The following is an 8,327-nucleotide window of genomic DNA, read 5'->3' on the forward strand; positions in this document are numbered from 1 at the left end:
ACAGTACCAGCTGAAAGAATTAGATGTCGATGCATACATCATGAATTGTGTGGTTTACACGATGTAACTGGATTTTTTTTTAAACTTATCAGTAAATGAAATCATTTTGAAAAGGCAATAAATTGGACTTCAAAACCTCAGATTTTCTGCATGGATACATTCTGATGTTTAAACTAATATTTATTTTTGCAAGAATTTCATCATTGTGCTGCAAGCAGAAGACTTAACATTTCTTTCAGAGATAGATAAAAAGGAAGTACATGGATGTGCAAATTTCCACAGGTCACCAAGGAAGATTTGATTCAGGTTCAATGAAAATACAATTTCTTAACTATCAAAACAGCAATTAGAGATAATAGTGTGAAATATCTACACCAATTCTATTTCATAAAAAAACATCAATACCATATTTTACTCCTTTGTTGCAATTTCTCACACTGGATCATTCAGCTAGAACTTTTCATCACGTCTGCAGTTTTTGTTATATCCTCTTATCTGGTTAATTTTGAAGCAGTCAAATAATTTTTGCTGAATTTAAAGCTAAGAAAAACACAAAAGCTATATATATGTAGCTATATAAAAAAGTATATATAATCCAAACCATTTATTATAAAAACACATAACCAGCCCATTTCAATAAAACCTAGCCTGTTAATCATGAATGCTGCAGTATCATTCGATTGATTTTTAAAAAATTCTTATTTTGTCAGCTTTATGTATTTATAGCTTGAAGGTGAAGGAAGATACATTGATATTGATCGGATGAAAGGGACTTCTGTTTCACTTTGCGTTGTGCAATAGCACCAAGGACATTTGTGATGCAGGAAGCCTACAATGCAGTTTCTTCCTACACAATCTAATGGCACCTTATCACCAGACCGTTCATAAAGTCCTCATCCTAATCACATTCACTCACTATTCTCAGTAAATGAATCAGATATGTAGTAGCAATTTTTAAGAAAAGGTTGCAAAAATATTAGGGCCACATAATGAGGACAATATATTTCTTTTAGAAGACAGGGGTAAATATGCAAGTAGACAAACATGATTTCTTGGAATAGACTGCAGTACATGCTTCACTATTTGGCATGGGCCAGTCTTGACAGGTGCTCGTTAACAAATCTGCTGATTAATCAAGAGTCTTACAAGGCGCTCCCTTTACAAGGCCGGTAGAATGGCCCAATTGTTCCCTTGATGGTGTTTCTCAATTACTCTAACTGCCACCTGAAATGGCAAGTATTAGAACTTTCCAGACTGCAAAGTGCTTGCTAATGAGACTTTACTGCATCAACAGTGGAAAATTCAAAACCGTTGGTTGAGCAGAAATTGAAGCCACATGTATGGAGACTTTGAATAAGTCTCACTTGCATCAATAAATCAGTGGCAGACAACAAGCACCATGCATTCTATACAGCCCAAGAGAGTGATAAATTACAAGTACTACCCACACAAAGATGGAAGAAAATTGTCAAATTGTCTCCTGAATGGAAATACACAGTGTAAGCCCATAATCAAAAATATCTTGGAAAGCTTATTAAGCCATTGCTTCAGTCCTATTCAAATGTCATGCTGGATATCAAAGTGGAAGATCTTATTTGTGAATGTTTGACATACAAACATGAAAGAATATTCAAAACTATTTTAAAATATCATGCATTCATAATTTCAACATTGTCATACATTCCAGCATGAAACTTAATGGGGTAGTGCCTTGTTCTTTCAGTTTCCAAACACAGAGAGTCTGGATCAAGTTTCTCCGGACCATAGTACACACACACACACACACACACACACACACACACACACACACAAATGATAGCAAGTATACATAAAGATAGAATTTAAAATAAATATTTATATCAATATCTTGGAATAATTTAATCAATGACAGTACACTATTAGTCAATCTCACAGCCTGCAGGAAGACAATATTTCCCAGCCTGGCAGTAGGTCAAAGATATTGTGTGCTAGATGGAAAGGGTCCCTCAATAATTCTGAGCCCTATTTAAGCAACACTCCAAACAAATATCATCAATAAAGGAAAGGGAGACCTCTCAGCCATTTTGATTATCCTCTATTGACATCTGGTCTGTTGCTTTGTGGTAATCATGCAGTCAGACAGGCCACTCTCAATTATGTACCTATAACATGTCAAGATGGGAGCCCTCCTCAACCTCCATAGGAAGTCCCACGCTACTGCGCCTTCCTGGCTAATGAGATGTTGTACATCCAGGATGAATCACCTGTTCTATGCACACCAAGGAATTTTGTGCTCTTAACTCACTCCATGACAGAGCCATTAATCTGCCATAGCTTCAACGACTCAATGGATAGCAGGACAGGCTTGATTCAAAGGTTTAAAAAAAGAATCTATTAAATTATTTGAATATGAGAAATCCATGCACCCCAAATCTACCACATCCCATTTATTCACCCCATTTTTTATATAGAGAGAAAAATCGAGAGAGAGAAGCAAAAAGCGAGAACAAGAGAGCGCAAAGCAAAAAGCAAGAGCAAGAAAGTGCAAAAGCAAGCAAGCTGAAAATCGTTTCAGGTACAGAAAAGAAAACTGACAATAAAGATGTATAAGTAAAAGTCAAAATTATGTTTTTATGGAAGTTTAAATAAACACTAAATTCGAAGATAAATCCAGATCTTCTGAGTACAACCTTTAGAAAATGATCACAAGTTGTTAATGGTAAATAATGATGTGGATTTTGTGATCAGCAATGAAGTCCTCACCACTGACCTCATGAAAGCTGCTCACAAAAATTTAGCAAACACTGTAATGAGAATTTCTTTCCAATTTGTGGGATTTTGATCCCCTTCAAAAACATTATTTTCAATGGCCTTTTAAAAAAAATCAACAAAACATGCAAAGATGATTCCATGTTGATTGCATCTGTGCAAACTAAATGAATTCACTTAGAAGCAGAATTTCCAGATTTTCATATTTAAAACATAGACATAGAAAACATAGAAGATAGGAGGAGGAGTAGGTCATTCGACCCTTCGAGCCTGCTCCGCCATTCAACGAGATCACGGCTGATCTTAAAGTTCAGTACCCCGTCCCTGTCTTCTCTCCGTAACCTTTAATACCCTTATACTGAAGAAATAGATCTAATTCCCTCTTAAATAGATTTAATGAACCTGCTGCCTCTACTGCCCTCCGTGGCAATGAATTCCAGATTCACCACCCTCTGGGTCAAGAAATTCCTCCTCATCTCGGTCCTAAATGGTTTGCCTCTTATCCTCAAACCATGGCCCCGGGTTCTGGATTTTCCCATCCTTGGAAACATCCCATCTGCATCCATCCAGTTCAGTCCTGCCAGAATTTTATAGGTCTCTATGAGATCCCCTCTCAATCTTCTAAACTCCAGCGAGTACAATCCCAATTTGCGCAATCTTTCCTCCTAAGTCATTCCTGCCATTCCAGGTATCAGCCTGGCGAATCGCCTCTGCACTCCCTCCATTGCAAGAACATCCTTCCTTAGATAAGGTGACCAAAACTGCACACAATACTCCAGGTGGCGTCTCACCAAGGCCCTGTACAGCTGCAGTAAGGTATCCTTGTTCCTATACTCAAACCCTCTTGATATGAAGGCCAACATACCATTTAATTATGGGATTCACAAAAAATCGATAATGCATATTGAAATGAGCTAGAATGCTGGCACTATTGTTCCCATTAAAATCACAATTATTTTTCCTAACAACTTGCATCAATGTAATGTTTTTGAGGAAAAAGACAGAACCAAATGAAGACCAAGTGAAAATGTGATCCAAATAAAATGATTTTATACAAAATGAAAGAGAGGAAAGAGCAATCAGGAAAGATTTAGAGAGGATTTAAGAGCAGAAATGCAGAAACACTTGATGACAAGGTCCAAAATAACATGCAATTTATTTTCTCCACTTTCAATTGTCTTGCCATCTATCTTCGTGTCAAAAGCAATGTGTGACAAATACATGGAGTTCTTTGCTTCTGGGAAGAAGTTGATCGATTGAAATCCATTTGCCAATTTGTTAAGCTTCTTCCAAGACCTCCCTAGTGGCACACTTCTAAGACCATCACACATGCCCCCTCCAAACTTGTATAACTCATGAGGCCCACCTCCTACCACAAGATACAGGAGCAGAAATAGACTATTCAGCCCATCAAGTTTGCTCCGCCATTTAATCAAGAGATAATCCATTTTCCCACTCAGCCCTTTTGCCTGGTCTTCTTCCCACAACCTTTGATGCCCTGGCTTATCAAGAACCTATCAATCTCTGCCTTAAGTAAGCCCAATAACATGGCCTCCACAACCACCCATGGCAATAAATACCACAGATTTACCACACAAGCTAAAGAAATTCCTCTACATCTAAGTGGATACCCCTCAATCCTTCTTTTCCAAGACTCTCCCAACATGGGAAACAACCTTTCTACATCTACTCTATGCCTTTCAACATTAGAAATAATTCAATGAGATCCCCTCCCCCTTCAATCTACTAAATTCCACAAGTACAGGCTAAGAGCTGTCAAATGCTCCTCGTATAATCCTTTTGCCTAACATTGCTCACAATGCTTCAAATGAGGTTTCACCAGTGCTTTGTAAAGCCTCAACATCACATCCTTGCTCTTTTATTCTATTCCTCTTGAAATGAATGCCAGCATTGCATTTTTCTTCTTCACCACTGACTCAACAGCATTTACCTTCAGACTATCCTAGTCAAGGACCCCCAGGTCCATTTGCATTTGGGTATTTTCAATTTTCTCCCCATTTAAAATAGTCTGCCCATTTAATTTTTCTACCAAAGTTCATGATTACACAATACCCAGCGCTGCATTCCATCCACCATTTCTTTGCCCATTCTCCTAACCTTTTTAAGACCCTCTTGACACTCCCTGCTCCCCCTCTCCTCCACCCACCTTCAATTCATCTGCAAAATTGGCCAGAAAGCCATTCATTCCAAAATCCAAATCATTAGTATACAATATAAAAAGAAAAGGCTCCAACACTGACCCCTGTGAAGCACCACTAGCAACTGGTAGCCAACCAGAATATGATCCCTGTATTCCAATTCTTTGCCTCCTGCCAATCAGCCAACACTGACCATTTCCAGTTATACCACAGGCTCTTATCTTGTTAAGTCGTTTCATGTGCAGCATCACACGTGCCCCCTCCAAACATGTACAACTCCAAACGCGTACAACTCATGAGGCCCACCTCCTACTACAAGATATAGGAGGTATTCAGCCCATCAAGTCTGCTCCGCAATTTAATCATGTTATTAAAAGACAATCCATTTTCACGTCCTTGAGCCACTGAATGCTCATCTTCAAGCTCCTGTACCTTTTCTCTTGATGGTAGCAGAGTAAAGTGGGCATGGACTGGATAGTGGGGGCCTTTGAGGATTAAAGTTGCTTTTTTTTGACACTGCCTCATGTAGATGTCCTTGATCGAGTGAAGTTTGGTGCCTGTGATGTCGCAGGCAGAGTTAACAATATAGTTTTGTTTTACCTGAAATTTGGTGGCTCCATACCTGACAGTGATGCAACCAGCCAGAAATGCTCTCCATAGTACACCTGTACGAGAGTCTTCAGTGGTATACTGAATCTCTTCAAACAGTTCACAAAGTATAGCTGCTGGCAAGCCTTCTTCATGATTACATCAACATGGAAGCTCCAGGACGGATCCTCAGACATGTTGACACCCTGGAATTTGAAGTTCCTGACCCTCTCCACTACTGAGCCCTTGATGAGGACTGGGTCATGTTCCCCTGACTTCCTCCTGAAGTCCACAATCATCTCCTTGGTTTTGCTAACGCTCAGCACAAGGTTGTTGGTGTGACATCATTCTAAGAGCTAATCTATCTCCCTCCTGTACACTTCCCCATTGCTGTTTGTGATTCTACCGACAACTGTGATGTTATGGCCATACTTGTAGATGGTATTGGGATTGTGTCTGGCCACACAGTCATAGGTGTATAATGAGTAGAGGAGTGGGCTAAACACGCATTCCTGAGGTGCGCCTGTGTTGATAATCAGTGAGGGGGAAATGCTATTTCCAATTCATACTGACTGTGATCTTCTGATGGGAAAGTCAAGGATCCAGTTGCCGGGGAGGGGGGTGTAAATTGAGGCCCATAGTTTGTAGCATCTTGACCAGCACCGAGGGAAACATGGTATTGAAGGCTGAGCTATAATTTATGAAGAGCAGCCGTATGTATGAATTGCTGTTTTTGAGGTGATCCAGAGCTGAGTGCATCTGCTGTAGAGCAATTGTGATGCACTGTGGGTGCAGGTCTTTGCTGAGGTACGTGTTAATTCTGACCATAAGCATTTCACCACAGTAGAAGTTAGTGCTACTGGGCGATAGTCGTTGAGGTAGCTGACACTACTCTTCTTGGGCACCGGTATGCAGCAATGAGAGGCTGAAAATGTCCGTGAACACTCCAGTTAGTTGGTTGGCTCAGATTTTCAGTATCCTGCCAGGTATACTGTCAGGGCCTGATGCTTTGCGAGGGTTCACCTGCTTGAATGATGTTCCAACATTGTCCTCAGAGACAGATATCACAGGGTCCTCAGCCTTTGCAGGACTGTTTGGTTTCGGAGTTTGCAACAAAAAACACTCTGAAACGTTTTGAGTATCTGCTGATGGAATACATTAAAGTGGACATCCCTGAGACACCAGTCTTATTTCAATTTGCCTTCTGACAGAACCGTTCCATTGATGATATGCGGGGGGGGGGGGTGGGGGGGGGTAGCCAACCTTCAATTTTTAATTTAGACATAAAGCACTTTAAAAGGGCATTTTGGCTCACGGGTCTGTACCGCCCAATTAACCTACACCCCTGGTACTTATTTGTGGGCTGAAATGGCCTGTTACCATGCTGTATGTCTAAATTAAACATAAAAATTTAAAAAGGTTGGCCACCCCTGTGGTACAGCCTTGTCCATCAACTCCATCCTGTCCCACCTGGAGAATTCATGCCTCGTATGCCGGACAGCTGTTCTTCAACTTCAGCAAGACATTTAATATGATCATACTTCAGATGCTGGTGGAGAAGCTGTCCTCATTGGGACTCAACACCTCTCTCAGTAACTGGATTTTGGATTTCCTAACAAAGACCACAGTTTGTCTAGTTTGGCAGATCTTCGAGCATCATCATGTTGAGCACTGGTGCACCTCAGAGCTGTGTGCTCAGCCCACTCATGTTCATGCCACTGACATATGATGGCAACACCAGATCCAGCTTCAGAGTCATTAAGTTTGCATATGACACTGGCATTACCGGAGGAAGGGGGAGGGTGGGTGGGGTACAGGGAGTCCAGACCGCACCAGGTAACACCATCAGAGGGGTGACACCAAAATGACTATATAAAATTTGTGTAGAGTTTCAGAAGAAATAAATTATATTTTTTTAATAAAAATATCCCTGTAGCTAGTTATAACAACAAAAACTTTTTTGTGAGCCCAGCTTGCATGTACCTGAAAGGCTAAAATTATACTAATTTACTTTTTAAACCTTCTCATATGCTCTGGTCAGAGATGTCATTATTACCGATTTACAATGACACTCTGAATCATGTGGTTTTGACTGCACACGCTACAAACACACGTTGTTTTCGTTGTTGCTGTGCATATATTGTAATTTAAAGGTGTAATTTTAATTTTGCAAGTTAATTACAATTTACAAATAACCTTAGCACAAAAAAAAACATTATTAAGGGTTCTGTATGGTCTGGTACGGGAGGAGGCTCATGGTGGGAGGGGGGGGGAAGGAGGTGTGACACCATGAGTTACCACACTGGGTGACACCAACCCTAGTGACACCAGCAACAACGATGAGTCCCACCACTAGAGAAGAGGTGAGAAATCTTGTGAAATGATGAGAAAATAACAATCCAAGTCTCATCATGACAAAATGAAGGTGATGATTGTGGACTTCATGGTGACCAGGGTCAACCTCCCTCCATTACATATTAATAGCTCGATAGTGGAGAGAGTAGAGAGCACCAAGCTCCTCAAAGTGATGCATCCTGGGCAGCCAAAATCTCCTCACTTGTCAGAAAGGCACAACACTTCCTGAGCAGAACGAGGCAGGTAAGAATACCAGCCACCATGCTGCCCACTTTCTACAGGAGCTCTATTGGGAGTATTTTGGCTGGCTGCATCACAGTGTGGTATGGTTGCTAAAATGTAGCGTATTGGATCAGAGGTCAATTCACAGGACCATAAAAGCAGCAGAGAGGATCACTGAGGTCTCTCACATCCGCCCCCCGCCCCACCACATAATTTAACTGGGATCAATGTCTAAAGAGGGATTGCAAAATCAGT

General features: G+C 40.7%; 1 protein-coding gene across 9 annotated transcripts in view; it reads right to left on the reverse strand.

Moving 5' to 3' along the window:
• The window catches only part of LOC138743312 (rho GTPase-activating protein 26-like), a 155,639-nt gene that overhangs the window by 120,235 nt on the left and 27,077 nt on the right, over window positions 1-8,327 (reverse strand). The window lies entirely within an intron of this gene.

This window comes from Narcine bancroftii, chromosome 9 (assembly GCF_036971445.1).
Source record: "Narcine bancroftii isolate sNarBan1 chromosome 9, sNarBan1.hap1, whole genome shotgun sequence".
Lineage (NCBI taxonomy): Eukaryota > Metazoa > Chordata > Chondrichthyes > Torpediniformes > Narcinidae > Narcine > Narcine bancroftii.